Source organism: Protopterus annectens, chromosome 12.part0 (assembly GCF_019279795.1).
Source record: "Protopterus annectens isolate FY-2018-M chromosome 12.part0, PAN1.0, whole genome shotgun sequence".
NCBI classification, from domain to species: Eukaryota; Metazoa; Chordata; order Ceratodontiformes; family Protopteridae; genus Protopterus; species Protopterus annectens.
The window spans coordinates 797,842,791-797,860,023 of NC_056746.1; the positions used below are offsets into that span (position 1 = coordinate 797,842,791).

At 40.9% G+C, this 17,233-nt stretch overlaps 1 protein-coding gene across 9 annotated transcripts in view; it reads right to left on the reverse strand.

Annotated features, from left to right (window-relative positions):
- KIAA1217 (KIAA1217 ortholog) overlaps positions 1-17,233 on the reverse strand; it is a 2,251,763-nt gene that overhangs the window by 106,243 nt on the left and 2,128,287 nt on the right. The window lies entirely within an intron of this gene.

The window sequence follows — 17,233 nt, forward strand, 5'->3', positions numbered from 1 at the left end:
ATAACTTTTAAACTATCAGATATTAAAAATAATCAATTTCTGCCCTAATTTCATTCCTTTTATAGGTCCAGTGGTTATTCTCCCATACACTTAACTTTACATTTCTCATAATTTCTTTTGCCATTTTAGCATCACAATTGCTCTTATTTTTTCTTAAATTACAATTAAAATCACCCAACACTATAATATCCATATTTACACAAACATATTCAAGAATATTTGTAAACATCATTTCTCTCTCTTCTTTGTTACATATGCATATAAAGCTATAATTTTGTACACATATTTTTCCATCTGACATCTATTACCGTAGTTCTGCTTAGTTCCACTATGGTTACATCTAATATTTTAACTAATAATAATAGTTAGCTACTAATAATAATTAATAACAAACTTGCACACCTCCATGCTCTATTGGATGTGCAATCTTTTGACATACTTTGCCTAACAGAGACATGGATAAAACCCTATACCCTAGATACTGAAATCACCCCACCTGGATGCAACATTATAAGGGCTGACTGTAAAAATAGGAAAGGTGGGGGAGTAGCAATCCTGTTCAAAAACAGCCTACAAGTTACCTCCTTGGACTATACACCACCCCCAAAAATCAACGCGGAAGTCCTTGCTTCCAAACTTCAGCTAAATTCTAGTAAATCCATATACATCATCTGTATCTACTTACCTCCTGGTAATAATATCAGTATACTTGAGGATATCCTTGGCTCCCTGTCTCCATACTTCCCACAAGAAACTATTATCCTAGGAGATTTCAATATCGACTGGAAGTGTATCAGTGCTGAACATCCCACTTCCCATATTAACTGGCATGGCTTTTCACAAATCATTTCCTCCCCAACCAGAATTAAGAAACTAAACAAAAAAGAAACTATCTTAGATTGGATTCTCATAAATAAATACCACCATACTTAAACAGCAGGAATTTTCCCAGACAATATCAGTAACCATTCGTTAACCTACATAATCAAACAAAAGACCAATATTCCCCTTACAGTCACATATAGGACAATAAGGCCCAATAAGGACTTCAACCCTGAACTATTCCAAAATGAACTTAGGGCATGCAATTGGTCCTCCTTAAAAAGTCTCTCAATAGAAGAGGCTGTTAAATACTTTAACACAAAATTCTTAGCCATCCTAGACCAGCATGCTCCAAAACGTACTATAAGAATTAGGCCTAAACCAGCCCCCTGGCTCTCTAAAGACACCAGACAAAAAATGCTACTCAGAAATAAAGCTTGGATCAGGTGGAGAACTACCAAAGGTACTTTAGATCACCTAACTTTTAGACAAATGAGAAATGAAACAAAAAAGGCTATTCTCTCAGATAAAAAAACAGTTTTACAACAAAATGCAACACAAACACCAGAGTAACCCACAAAGGTTTTGGACAAGCATCAATAGACTGCTTTGCCCAGGCCAAACTAGGACACCAACCCCACTAGGTAGTCAACGGGAAAACCCAAAGCAAGCTGCTAATGACTTTAATACCTTCTTTACAGAAGCTATACACTCTCTTGCAAACCAACTTTCCCCTAACAGCTCAACCGTTCCTACCTCCTTTACTAGCTCTCTCCCCACATTTCAAATACAACCTATCCCAATACACTCCATCTGTAAACTCATCCACAAACTAAAAGCTTGCACCCCATCAGCCGACCAGCTACCTGCAGAATACCTGCAGAAAGCAGCTAGAGCTGTTGCCTATCCAATAGCCATCCTCATAAACAGAACCATAAATGAGGGAACAATTCCATCAATCTGGAAAATCTCTCACATTATCCCCATACACAAAGGAGGGAACTCTAATGAACATTCTAACTATCGTCCTATAGCCCTAGTATCCCCTTGGCAAAAATAATGGAAAAATGCATTCAGAAACAACTACTAAACCATCTAATTCAAAATAACTTACTTGCTGATTGCCAACATGGCTTTAGGCCATTCCATAGTACCACAACCGCCCCCCCCGTCCTTCCCTAACTCCTTTAACAAAAACAGAAATAATAATATTCTTACATCTGCTCTCTTTATTGACCTGTCAAAAGCTTTTGACATGGTTAACCACTAACTGCTAATACATATTCTCAAATCTCTTTATCTTGATTCTCAGGCCATAAAATGGTTCAATTCCTACCTCAGCAATCAGCAGCAAGCAGTTCTCTGTGAAAATCACCTATCCTTCCACCTGCCTGTTACTCTAGGTGTCCCCTCAGGGCTCCATTCTAGACCCTCTCCTTTTCTCAATCTTCATCAATGATCTATACCTAGCTATTCCACATGCCACTTGTATACAATATGCAGACGACTCAACAATAATTTGCTCAGCCAGTTCCTCATCTGAACTGCAAACAAAAACTAAATTAGTATTTAGTATAGTTGAAACATGGTTTCTACAACATTACCTCCTACTGAATCCTAAAAAAAGCTCTTACTATTTACTCCTACCCGTAAATCCACCCAAATTAATTTCTCAATTGCATCTAGAAATGGAACACTCATATTTCCTGATATAACAACCAAACTCCTAGGAGTAACTACTGACAACCACCTCTCCTTTGATACTCATATAAACAATACAGTAAAAACTGTCAACAAAAAAATGGGCTCCCTCTACAGGATTAAACCATTTCTTACTCCACTAGCCAGATCTACTAGCCAGATCTACTATCGCCCACTCCCACCTAATTTCTACACTTCTTTATTCCTCTCCTGTCTATACTAACCTGTCTAAACATAATCTCCTGAAACTAGCTAAATCCTACAATAACATTGCCAGATTTGCCACTGGACAACCCATCAGAACCCATCACTGTCAGAATCTATCATAGCTAGGTTGGCTGGACCTTCAGAATCAGCTAATTTTTAACCAACTTACAATTGCCCACAAGACCCTTTACCAGCCTCATAAGACTCCAATACTATCTTTCCTGATCTGTCCCTACAAAAATCTGAACACCTTACGCTCTTTTAATAAACTATTAGTTTGCACAACCAAATCCAACAACATGGCAGGGGACTCGCTCTTCTCAAATACAGTTGGGAAAAACTGGAATCTACTTCCTAGTGATCTTACATCACTTTCCTCCCTATCAGTTTTCAGACAGAAACTTAAAATATACCCAAGAAAACACTGGCTATGTCCTAGTTGCAACCTCAACTAACCATTACTTGTTTGTTACACTTTTTCATTCTTTCTGCTTTCGCTTCTTAGACCAAGTTATTTACTTCTGCTGAAATGATAAATACAAGCTAAGTAATCAGCCACAAATTACTTAGAAAGAGCGTTAACCAGATGATATTTCCTACTCTAGATTGGAATAGGAAATTAACTCTTTTGTCATATATTTTTAATTTGTACTTTGTCATATTGAAAAGAACTGTATCAATGTGCTAAAAGTTATCCTTTGTAACTGTCAAATGAATTTTTTTTAATAATATATTTTTATTTTGGAGCTCATCTCCCCGGGCCTCTACTGAAAATGGACATATATCCAGTTGGAGTAGCCTGGTCAACAAATGTAAAATAAATAAATTTTATTGCTTTCTTGACATAATATACATATGCCCGAGCATGTTTCTTTCTCCATGTTCCAAACTACCACACCATTCCAAAGTGTATCAGTTTGTGTTCTTTCTTCCTCTGTTAATAATCTGATGTCGTCTTAAACAATAATACGTGCATCCACTGCAGCACACCATTGTAATACACCTATCCTCCTCTTAATATTTTTCAAACTGTTCACATTCAAAGCTAATGTTTTCTGTTTTTAAGAACAGTTAGTATAATAAAATGTTTATCCCTTTCCTTTCTTATTTTCTCTAAGCATTATGTTTTTGAATTATCTTTTCCTTTCTTTAACTCTTTTTCCCTTTCAAATTATTTGTATTTCTTACTGTGCACCAATCTGCTTCCTCCTCACTTGTCTCCTCGGTTTCTTTTTCCTTAGTACTTTAACTTTATGTATAACTTTATCAGTTACATCTGTTTGTACATTTTGTTGTATAACACATCCTATCTCTTTATCCTGTATAACTTAATTTTCTTGCATACTCATTTCACATTCTAGCCATGAATGATCAATATTGCCACATTTATTTGCACTTTAAATCACATTTTTTGCATTATGCCCTGTTTTACCACATAAGTAGCATCTTTTTTATCACATTCATTTATTAAACGATAATTTTTTCCACAAAAATAAGTTTTTGGTTGACCCTGCACTTCACAAAACCCCTATTACTATGAACATCAATACTATGAATACTATGTATGTGCATAACATTATCATTTTCCATTTTCAGTATTACTCCACATTCCTACCTCCCATCCCACAGTCCTCTTTCATCATATATTTTGGTAGTGTCCATTACTTCTTTGCATATAGTTAACAGATGTTCTTTCAGTTCTTTTGTTTCAACTTCAGTTCTAAACTGAATCATTATTCTTTTTTTTTTGTCTGTAAAAACCTCGCATGACATATTCTGACCATGGATAAATATTTTTCTTTTCTTCATATGCACCCAAAAAAGTTTCCATGGCTTGCCCAGTCTGAAATATCAAGTCACAAAAAGTCTGTTTATTAATTAAAATGAATGTTCTTACCTCTTTTGCTTTGACATCCAGAGGTTCTATGACAGAGTCCCAAACCTTATACCGGTCCAAACTTTCTTCACTTTACAGCTCACATTACTGTATACTTCTTTTTTGTTTCTTTTATTTCTTCTTTCTTCTTTGCTCCTTCTCCCAAAGTTTGTGCATAAGTTTTTCTGATGCAGTCACTTCTTCTCCTTTTTCTTCTATTTTCTCCATGATGTCACTCCATGAAATTGCTGCTCCACTTTCTGGTTCACTTTGGTTTACCATTTATTCCAAATAATCATCCCACAACCCTTCTGAATGGAAGGTTGTAATTATTCATTTCCCAGAGGTAACTGTCTCTACTTCAAACAATCGCCTCTGAAAGTTTTCCTCTGAATCCATCTCTATTACAGCTATGATCTCCCTTTCTTCCAATATCACTGTTTTTTCTGCACCCACAGCATCAGAAAAAACATCTGGCAGCGAATCTACCATTTCAACTACATTTTTATTATCCTTCACTTCATTTTCATAAATCATTAATCAGCCATATCTTCTTCCTGTTCCTCCTGGCTGCCTCCACACCTAGACAGGAAACAGGAAGTCAGGATATGTAACACACAAATCCCCCCCCCCGACTACCAAGAGTAGGGGAAGTTCCTTGATGACTTAACCAAATGTCTCCAGTAGTATAAATACCACCTAGAGTCTCCCCTGAAAAGAGACCACTAGTTGGACTAACCTGGTCAACAATGGATGGATAGACAGCTGGATAGATAGATTGCTAGACTAAAAAAATAAAAGTACCAAAATAAATTTATAATACAACTATTTAACAGGGTGTCTAGATTTCCTGCATTCCACAGCATACCTCTCAACCTCTAAGATTTAAAATCATAATTATGACTAAGCCAAAACTGTGGCATAGAGGGATAAAACCTTGACTGTGGCCCAAGTGACAAAGGTTCAGTTAGTAGTTTGGATGACTGAGGTCCTGGCAGGAAGGGATGGGCATACCCATCTCAGGAGGAGACAGGGGCGATCATCAGGGTATTCACCACATTCTATCCCTAGTAGAGGCTGGGGACACAGGGGGAGAGTTTTAGAAAGAGGGGAAATGGTAGAGGGCAGTGGCTCCTGAGGAGGTGAGGAATTACACCAGCATGTAGCTACTGTACTCCTGCCCCTCAGATTTTACAGGCAAGCACATAGGGAAACACAAGGGTAGGGCATAAGGAGCAAAACCCCGTGGCACCAGCATGATGCAGTTCTGGGGCACCTCAGTCTCCTTGTTGGCCCTGACCTTAATCAGAGTTAGCAAGAGGGAGGACAGGAGGGGGTAGTTAGACCTAGCATACAAGGAGAGGCACCAGGGTCTGGAGATGGCTAACTGCACAGAGGAAATATACAAAATAAACAAACTCATAATACTGCTTTTAAAAAACATAGCAGAGGGTCAGAAAGAGAAACATGTTCTTATTTTTCAGAATAGGATATCTTCTTATACTGTATGCCATATTTTTAGTGTTACATAATCTTTTGTTGGCTAAAATTGGTTAAGTTGTACTGTATGTATCCTTAAACAGTTACATCTACATGAAGTTTATTAGTAAATCTAGGAGAAGCAAGGCTACATTTGTGGGCAAATTTTATAGTGCTAAGAGTAAATCTTAGCAGTTGGTTGCTATGTCCACCAGTATAGGAAGCAGCACCCACACAACTCAGTTTAACAAATATATTAATGGAGGTCACACTACATCAGAAACAGGGAAGCTGACTTACCCCAGAAGAAAAATCCTTATTCTCAGACAATGCAACCTTGGAATTAGTATACATTGCAATTGGGGGTCTGGAGATAATAACCATGTATGAGGAGTGAGGGGTCCTAGATCTCCCTACAAAACAGTAAAGCTGTGCTCTATTTGTTTTGCACATTTTTTCTTTCTTTCCTGAGAAAGAGATTTCAGTAGCATAAGCATCTTTCAACAAGCACCATCAACTAAGCATTTTCCATGTTTTTCAGAACTATATCAAACTTTTCCCCTGCAATATACATTTGCATTTGAAATATTATTTCAAGAGACACATTTATGCTTGCTACAGAGAAATGATTTAATTATGTTTTGTTTGTTTGTCTGGTAACCATATAAGTGAACATTTTCTTTTATGACCCGGGACAAAGACAGCATAGAAAAGTAAATAAAGTGGAATAAATGAGTGTGTATAACAGCTGCACATATACTTTATGACAGCTCCAAAAACAAAACATAGGATGCAGAAAAATTGGTGCCAAATCACTAAAGTGTATAAAGTGAGGACAAAAGGTATTATACCAACAAAGGGACAAGGAATTAGCTAGAAAGGTGCTTGGTGTGACATCTAGACAGAGGAAGGAGGACAATGACACCTGGTGGTGGAATGAGGAAGTACAGGAAAGTATACAGAGGAAGAGGCTGGGGAAGAAGTGGGATTGTCAAAGAGATGAAGAAAGTAGACATGAGTATAAGGAGATGAGGCGCATGGCAAAGAGGGAGGTGGCAAAGGCTAAGGATAAGGCATATGGAGGGTTGTATGAGAGATTGGACACTAAAGAGGGAGAAAAGGACCTGTACCAATTGGCTAGACAGAGGGACAGCGCTGGGAAAGATGTGCAGCGGGTAAGGGTGATAAAGGATAGTGAGGGAAACGTACTCACAAGTGAGGAGAGTGTGTTGAGTAGCTGGAAAGAGTACTTTGAAGGGCTGATGAATGAAGAGAATGAGAGAGACAGAAGGGTGGATGATGTGGAGATAGTGAATCAGGAAGTGAAACAGATTAGCAAGGAGTAAGTAAGGACAGCTATGAAGAGGATGAAGAATGGAAAGGCTTTTGGCCCAGATGACATACCAGTGGAAGCATGGAGGTGCTTAGGAGAAATGGCAGTGAAATTTTTAACCAGATTGTTTAATGAAATTTTGGAAAGTCAGAGGATGCCTGAGGAGTGGAGAAAAAGTGTTTTGGTACCTATCTTTAAGAATAAGGGTGATGTGCAGAGCTGCAGTAACTACAGAGGGATAAAATTGATCAGTCACAGCTTGAAGTTATGGGAAAGAGTAGTGGAAGCTAGGTTAAGAAGGGAGGTGATGATTAGTGATCAGCAGTATGGGTTTATGCCAGGAAAGAGCACTACAGATGCAATGTATGCTCTGAGAGTATTGTTGGAGAAATACAGAGAAGGTCAGAAGGAGTTGCATTGTGTCTTTGTGGACTTAGAGAAAGCATATGACAGGGTGCCTAGAGAGGAGTTGTGGTATTGTGTGAGGAAGTCGGGAGTGTCAGAGAAGTATGTAAGAGTGGCACAGGATATGTACAAGGGTAGTGTGACATTGCTGAGGACTGCGGTGGAAGTGACAGATACGTTTAAGGTGGAGGTGGGATTGCATCAAGGATCAGCTCTGAGCCCTTTCTTATTTGCAGTGGTGATGGACAGGTTGACAGATGAGATCAGACAGGAGGCCCCGTGGACTATGATGTTTGCAGATGACATTGTGATATGTAGTGAGAGTAGGGACCAGGTTGAGGAGACCCTGGAGAGGTGGAGATATGCTCTAGAGAGGAGAGGAAGAAGGTCAGCAGGGCTAAAACAGAATATATGTGTGTAAATGAGAGGGAGGGTAGAGGGATGGTGAGGATGCAGGGAAAAGAGTTGGTAAAGATGGATGAGTTTAAGTACTTGGGATCAACAGTTCAGAGTAATGGTGAGTGTGGAAGAGAGGTGAAGAAGAGAGCACACGCAGGGTGGAGTGGGTGGAGAAGAGTGTCAGGAGTGATTTGTGACAGACGGGTACCAGTAAGAGTGAAAGGGAAGGTCTATAAGAGGGTAGTGTGACCAGCTATGTTATACGGATTGGAGATGGTGGCATTGACAAAAAGGCAGGAGTCAGAGCTGGATGTGGCAGAGTTAAAGACGTTAAGATTTGCACTGGGTGTAACTAGGATGGACTGGATTAGGAATCAGTATATTAGAGGGTCAGCTCAGTTTGGAGACAAAGCATGAGAGGCGAGATTGCATTGGTTTGGACATGTGCTGAGGAGGGATGCTGGGCATATTGGGAAAAGGATGCTAAGGATGGAGCTGCCAGGTAAGAGGAAAAGAGGAAGGCCTAAGATAAGGTTTGTGGATGTAGTGAGAGAGGACATGCAGACTGTTGGTGTGAAAGAGCATGTTGCAGAGGACAGGAAGAAATGGAAACAGATGATCCACTGTGGCGACCCTTAACAGGAACAGCTGAAAGAAGAAGAAGAGCAAGGAATTTGATAGAGATTTGTATGGCGCTACATAATGTAAATTAACTGCATGGGTAATCCTAAAGGTGACAGGGATAAACTGAGAGGGGAATTAAACACAAGGCTAACATTGTCAGAACAAGAGAGAACTAGAGCAAATGCCAGCAAAGGTTTCACAGTGCCTCATGCACTTAGACTAAATGTAGGGCTAGTACTGTAAATGCCAGAATATACCATGTCTGCCACCTGTAAAAAATAACAAGAGATGCAGGAGATGTGTGTATGTGCGCAGATTTTAAAGCTACCATAACCACATAACCATATGCTTCACACTGTGCAAAACTTCCCATTACCATGGAGAAAAAACATCGCAGCATCATTAAAAGAAAGCATTTCACAAAGACTAACCAAACACAAGCCAACCTGCAAATATAAATAAGGGACTCTTCCAACAGGAACGTGACAATTAATACATACAAGGATGTTCCAGTACAACTGGCTTGCTTTAGCTGCAATCTCAGAGGTAGACATTTGACAGCATACAATAGATATAAGCATTATGGAATATTTAGTACCTGTATTACTCTGATGAGACACGTGACAGTCAAGGATGATAAAGGACACAACAATAAGCTATGCAGGATTATAGAGAGATTAAAGGAGTATGGCGTTCAAGTTAAAAGAAACAGCTAAGAATTTTTCAAAGAAGAAATACCCTGCTGTGGACATGTGATCAACAAGCATGGACTAAATAATCACTGGACAAGATGGAAGCTGGGTTAAGGGTACCTACACCTCAGAATACATCATTGCAGAGGACTGACAATCTGCTACCACAGATTTCTATCAAACTTCAAAGTGGTTATCATCTAATGAATGCACTCACAACTACAGAATAGCTCCACCTGGAAAGACAAGACAGCTGAGAATACACTTTCAAGGGCTGTCTTTCAATTGTTCAACTATGAACAGATGCAATGTAACCAATCACCTGCACATTTGGGAGTGACAAACTGCAACACACAGACTTTCCCTGCACATATACTTCTTCAGAGCTGATACCGCCATGGCAGTATCATATCTACAGAACAGTAGGACAAAGCCCTCACATACTTTTTTAAATTGATGCTTACTGTGAGAATACATGTGATTCATCAATAGCAAGTTACTGGAACTCAAGCAGAAAGTGATAACACTACAAAAGCAGATACTGTGTTGACACAGCTGCAAAGATCGATCAAATTGCTTCCTCCCCATCATTCAGTGCTAACTAAACTGACAAGCAACACTTCACCTTATGGATATGTTGAACGTCTGTCATGTAAATCCTGGATGGTATAAAAAACTGACTGCATGTGCTATTAGATCACTGACAAAAGCTGACTGGAATTCTGTCCACATTGACCGAATTATACCCATGTTGACAGAGAAACCCTTACCCTGATTTGGTGAGTGAAGAAGTGTTGGCAGTAACTGTACAGAAAGAAAGTGACATTGCTGACAGACCATCAGTTTTCAATTTCAATTTTTTTTTACCCAAGAAAGAACAGCTATCATGGTTTGAAACATACCTACAGTGTTGGGCACTGTTTGAAGTACAACCTTATGTCACTGAATACAGTAGGATAAAGCCACATAGTAATGCTGGTGGCCTGCCAGGTATCCACATGCAAGGAAATGGAGCAAAGCATGACTAGCGTGTTCCACTATGGTAGATGAACACCTGCCAGCAATGAAGGCCCTTAACTAGTGTGTTCCACTACGGTACATGAACACCTGCCAGCAATGAAGGCCCTTAACTAGTGTGTTCCACTACGGTAGATGAACACCTGCCAGCAATGAAGGCCCTTAACTAGTGTGTTCCACTACGGTAGATGAACACCTGCCAGCAATGAAGGCCCTTAACTAGTGTGTTCCACTATGGTAGATGAACACCTGCCAGCAATGAAGGCCCTTAACTAGTGTGTTCCACTACGGTACATGAACACCTGCCAGCAATGAAGGCCCTTAACTAGAGTGTTCCACTACGGTACATGAACACCTGCCAGCAATGAAGGCCCTTAACTAGTGTGTTCCACTCACGGTACATGAACACCTGCCAGCAATGAAGGCCCTTAACTAGAGTGTTCCACTACGGTACATGAACACCTGCCAGCAATGAAGGCCCTTAACTAGTGTGTTCCACTACAGTAGATGAACACCTGCCAGCAATGAAGGCCCTTAACTAGTGTGTTCCACTACGGTACATGAACACCTGCCAACAATGAAGGCCCTTAACTAGTGTGTTCCACTATGGTAGATGAACACCTGCCAGCAATGAAGGCCCTTAACTAGTGTGTTCCACTATGGTAGATGAACACCTGCCAGCAATGAAGGCCCTTAACTAGTGTGTTCCACTATGGTAGATGAACACCTGCCAGCAATGAAGGCCCTTAACTAGTGTGCTCCACTACGGTAGATGAACACCTGCCAGCAATGAAGGCCCTTAACTAGTGTGTTCCACTACGGTAGATGAACACCTGCCAGCAATGAAGGCCCTTAACTAGTGTGTTCCACTACAGTAGATGAACATCTGCCAGCAATGAAGGCCCTTAACTAGTGTGTTCCACTACGGTAGATGAACACCTGCCAGCAATGAAGGCCCTTAACTAGTGTGTTCCACTACGGTAGATGAACACCTGCCAGCAATGAAGGCCCTTAACTAGTGTGTTCCACTATGGTACATGAACACCTGCCAGCAATGAAGGCCCTTTACTAGTGTGTTCCACTACGGTACATGAACACCTGCCAGCAATGAAGGCCCTTAACTAGTGTGTTCCACTACGGTACATGAACACCTGCCAGCAATGAAGGCCCTTAACTAGTGTGTTCCACTACGGTAGATGAACACCTGCCAGCAATGAAGGCCCTTAACTAGTGTGTTCCACTACGGTAGATGAACACCTGCCAGCAATGAAGGCCCTTAACTAGTGTGTTCCACTACGGTACATGAACACCTGCCAGCAATGAAGGCCCTTAACTAGTGTGTTCCACTATGGTACATGAACACCTGCCAGCAATGAAGGCCCTTAACTAGAGTGTTCCACTATGGTACATGAACACCTGCCAGCAATGAAGGCCCTTAACTAGTGTGTTCCACTACGGTAGATGAACACCTGCCAGCAATGAAGGCCCTTAACTAGTGTGTTCCACTACGGTAGATGAACACCTGCCAGCAATGAAGGCCCTTAACTAGTGTGTTCCACTACGGTAGATGAACACCTGCCAGCAATGAAGGCCCTTAACTAGTGTGTTCCACTACAGTAGATGAACATCTGCCAGCAATGAAGGCCCTTAACTAGTGTGTTCCACTACGGTAGATGAACACCTGCCAGCAATGAAGGCCCTTAACTAGTGTGTTCCACTACGGTAGATGAACACCTGCCAGCAATGAAGGCCCTTAACTAGTGTGTTCCACTATGGTACATGAACACCTGCCAGCAATGAAGGCCCTTTACTAGTGTGTTCCACTACGGTACATGAACACCTGCCAGCAATGAAGGCCCTTAACTAGTGTGTTCCACTACGGTAGATGAACACCTGCCAGCAATGAAGGCCCTTAACTAGTGTGTTCCACTACGGTAGATGAACACCTGCCAGCAATGAAGGCCCTTAACTAGTGTGTTCCACTACGGTAGATGAACACCTGCCAGCAATGAAGGCCCTTAACTAGTGTGTTCCACTACGGTAGATGAACACCTGCCAGCAATGAAGGCCCTTAACTAATGTGTTCCACTACGGTAGATGAACACCTGCCAGCAATGAAGGCCCTTAACTAGTGTGTTCCACTATGGTACATGAACACCTGCCAGCAATGAAGGCCCTTAACTAGAGTGTTCCACTATGGTACATGAACACCTGCCAGCAATGAAGGCCCTTAACTAGTGTGTTCCACTACGGTAGATGAACACCTGCCAGCAATGAAGGCCCTTAACTAGTGTGTTCCACTACGGTACATGAACACCTGCCAACAATGAAGGCCCTTAACTAGTGTGTTCCACTATGGTAGATGAACACCTGCCAACAATGAAGGCCCTTAACTAGTGTGTTCCACTATGGTAGATGAACACCTGCCAGCAATGAAGGCCCTTAACTAGTGTGTTCCACTATGGTAGATGAACACCTGCCAGCAATGAAGGCCCTTAACTAGTGTGTTCCACTACGGTACATGAACACCTGCCAGCAATGAAGGCCCTTAACTAGAGTGTTCCACTACGGTACATGAACACCTGCCAGCAATGAAGGCCCTTAACTAGTGTGTTCCACTACGGTACATGAACACCTGCCAGCAATGAAGGCCCTTAACTAGAGTGTTCCACTACGGTACATGAACACCTGCCAGCAATGAAGGCCCTTAACTAGTGTGTTCCACTACGGTAGATGAACACCTGCCAGCAATGAAGGCCCTTAACTAGTGTGTTCCACTACGGTACATGAACACCTGCCAACAATGAAGGCCCTTAACTAGTGTGTTCCACTATGGTAGATGAACACCTGCCAGCAATGAAGGCCCTTAACTAGTGTGTTCCACTATGGTAGATGAACACCTGCCAGCAATGAAGGCCCTTAACTAGTGTGCTCCACTACGGTAGATGAACACCTGCCAGCAATGAAGGCTCTTAACTAGTGTGTTCCACTACGGTAGATGAACACCTGCCAGCAATGAAGGCCCTTAACTAGTGTGTTCCACTACGGTAGATGAACACCTGCCAGCAATGAAGGCCCTTAACTAGTGTGTTCCACTACGGTACATGAACACCTGCCAGCAATGAAGGCCCTTAACTAGTGCGTTCCACTACGGTAGATGAACACCTGCCAGCAATGAAGGCCCTTAACTAGTGTGTTCCACTACGGTAGATGAACATCTGCCAGCAATGAAGGCCCTTAACTAGTGTGTTCCAGTACGGTAGATGAACACCTGCCAGCAATGAAGGCCCTTAACTAGTGTGTTCCACTACGGTAGATGAACACCTGCCAGCAATGAAGGCCCTTAACTAGTGTGTTCCACTACAGTAGATGAACATCTGCCAGCAATGAAGGCCCTTAACTAGTGTGTTCCACTACGGTAGATGAACACCTGCCAGCAATGAAGGCCCTTAACTAGTGTGTTCCACTACGGTAGATGAACACCTGCCAGCAATGAAGGCCCTTAACTAGTGTGTTCCACTACAGTAGATGAACATCTGCCAGCAATGAAGGCCCTTAACTAGTGTGTTCCACTACGGTAGATGAACACCTGCCAGCAATGAAGGCCCTTAACTAGTGTGTTCCACTACGGTACATGAACACCTGCCAGCAATGAAGGCCCTTAACTAGTGTGTTCCACTACGGTAGATGAACACCTGCCAGCAATGAAGGCCCTTAACTAGTGTGTTCCACTACGGTACATGAACACCTGCCAGCAATGAAGGCCCTTAACTAGAGTGTTCCACTACGGTACATGAACACCTGCCAGCAATGAAGGCCCTTAACTACTGTGTTCCACTACGGTAGATGAACACCTGCCAGCAATGAAGGCCCTTAACTAGTGTGTTCCACTACGGTAGATGAACACCTGCCAACAATGAAGGCCCTTAACTAGTGTGTTCCACTACGGTAGATGAACACCTGTCAGCAATGAAGGCCCTTACTCTGAGAGAAGGTAGAAATGTTGTAGTGTCATCTGACATGTATGACACTGCTGTGAAAGCACGGGCAGCTACAAAAAATACAGGATACATGACCAGATCCACAGTGCAAGAAGGAAAGATGGCAAGCCGCACAACATGGCTATACAATGCTATCTTTATCATGATGAATGATGAACAGAACAGAACCTTTAGCTAGATGGAAAGGATTTAAGAACATTAAAAACTGCTGCACAATGTTCTGTGAACACTGTGGATAAACTGAACCAAACATCCCAGAAATGTGAATAATATTTCAATAACATTTGCATTCAAAATGTAATGAAACTGCTTCTGGGGCCATTAAAAGAAAAAAAAAAGCTAGACTATGAAAAACACTGCATGCACGATAGCTTTTCAGTTATGTTAACAAAACAATGCTTCAACCACCTAAGAATCATTTTCTGTGATACACACTACTCCAAGTTTAGACGAGAGTGACTGATCATAGCAAGTTCATTTTTGTCTCAGAGATAAAACATGTTTTATCTTCACAGAGATCATTTCTGCCTCGAAAACATATTAGTTCTACTTTGGCCACCAAATCTCAATTTCCTGTACCATATGGTGAGTACTTGTAGTACAGCTGCAGGAAAAAGGCAGATATAATTTCTCAGCTATAATCACTTGTTTAGTTTCTTCACTACTATGTAAACAGCTAGTAAGCTGAAGAAAATGAGGAGGTTATGTAGTCTAAAAACTTAACACATTCTGGTGATTAATTCCATGCATGCCAGTGTTGTGTTCTGTGATTTCAATTGGACAAAGACATACTTGGTCAAAGAGAAATGAACAAGACATTGCTATTTATTTGATCAGTCAGCATGCAGTAAGATTAACACTGTCCCCTCATTTTATTTTTTTTTCTAATTTGCATGCAATTCATTTGGTACTGAATAAATTAGTGATGGTGTGGTATTGATGGCGTCTTCTTTTTTCTATAGTTCATCTATAGGTAATAGCCTTTTGATGGATTACCACTGACGAATAGTGCTGTTACAGTATCAACATGATAACTGCAAGAACTAGCAGCAGCATGTCTGAAGGAACAACTAATCTGTAATTATAATTTTAACTTGTTTTAGGGCCCTAATAAAACCTTTAATGTTCAATACACGTCTTTTTGTGCTTTACTAATCAAGGTTTGCACAGTACAGAAACGTTGAACAGTACATCAAATATTCAAACACATTTTATGGTGATAATTAAGCACAAAACATGTCATTTTAATGTATTGAAATTTAGCTACTTAGTTATCAACTCTGGATACAAGAAACTAAAACATCTAAACCTGCACATATTTTTTGCACAGCAATAACTGCATAAAATAAACTGTGTTCTTCCCTGTCTCTGTATTAATTTGCTCGGCATTCCTTAGAAAAATTAGAACTGCAGCGGTAACCTAATGAGTAGGGCACATGGGCTTCTACAAATTGTGATGCTACCCACAAACCCAACTGTATTTAATGCAACACTGGAAAGCTGTCATGTGAACAGAAGCTTTTACATTCTCACTTAGTGGTACCATAAATAGAGTGCAAAAACATTTTTATTCTGATAAGTGAAGCTAACTTAACCTTCGTAATTTCCTCACATGATTCTGACTGTAAAAACTGCCTTCAATTAAAATTCCTCTCTTCCTTTCCCACTTAGTCTCTGTTCCTAACAATCAGCAGAAGGGCTAACTGTGAAATACTAAAACTGTATGTTAAAGGGACAAACACAGACCAAGAACTATACAGATAAAAATAACTTATTTCCCCAAAGTAATCAAAAATAAACTCTCAATAGTAGCAGCAGTGTCACTGGTGTTATGGTTTTTCCTATTGAATGCCTGAGGCTATGGATTTTCATAAATGACCAACAGTGTAATTTTTGGGCTTAGAGCAGGTTCTTCACACATGTTTTTAATGTATGCATGGTTATTTATTTTCTGTATTGTTGTTACCCTCTGTGCCTGTTGACCGTCAAACCTATTCTTAATGAAACACTACCCTGTCTGCAGGTGGGCTATCATTTAGAAAGCTGTGAGGCTGCCTTGCGGTGATGTGAGTACCTGTGTCACTACAAGGGGCTACCTATGCCCCTTGTCAATGTGCATGCTCCATAACACTTGCCATCTAGGCTACAATCACAGTTTTGTGTGTCCACAATCAAGTTTTTCCCAGCATGGACTCCCAATGTCATGATGAGCCTCTGCCATCCATCCATCCATGGCCCTGTCATTAGAGCAGCAACAGCAGATGGGAATCACTACCCCTCCAGTCCAGGATGTGCATGTCCATTGTCCACAGCAGATGGGAATCACTACCCCTCCATTCCTGGATGTGCATGTCCATTGTCCACAGCAGATGGGAATCACTACCCCTCCATTCCTGGATGCCCACGTTCATCGTCCATGCCTGAACTGCTAGTCATACTCAGATTACCACGGTATAATCAGAGTTTTAGCTGTCTACACTACTGTGCAAACATGTGCATGCTAATTTTAGTACTTTCTTTTTCACCTACTACCTTTCAGCTAGTTTTATAACGTTTGAAAATCCATAGCTAACAATGTTAAGTACAGTAATTGTTTCTACTGTCCCTTTTGGCTTATAGAAATTAAATATAAGGGAAAGGGAAAATTTCCTGAAGGATCGGTCATTAATTCAAATTT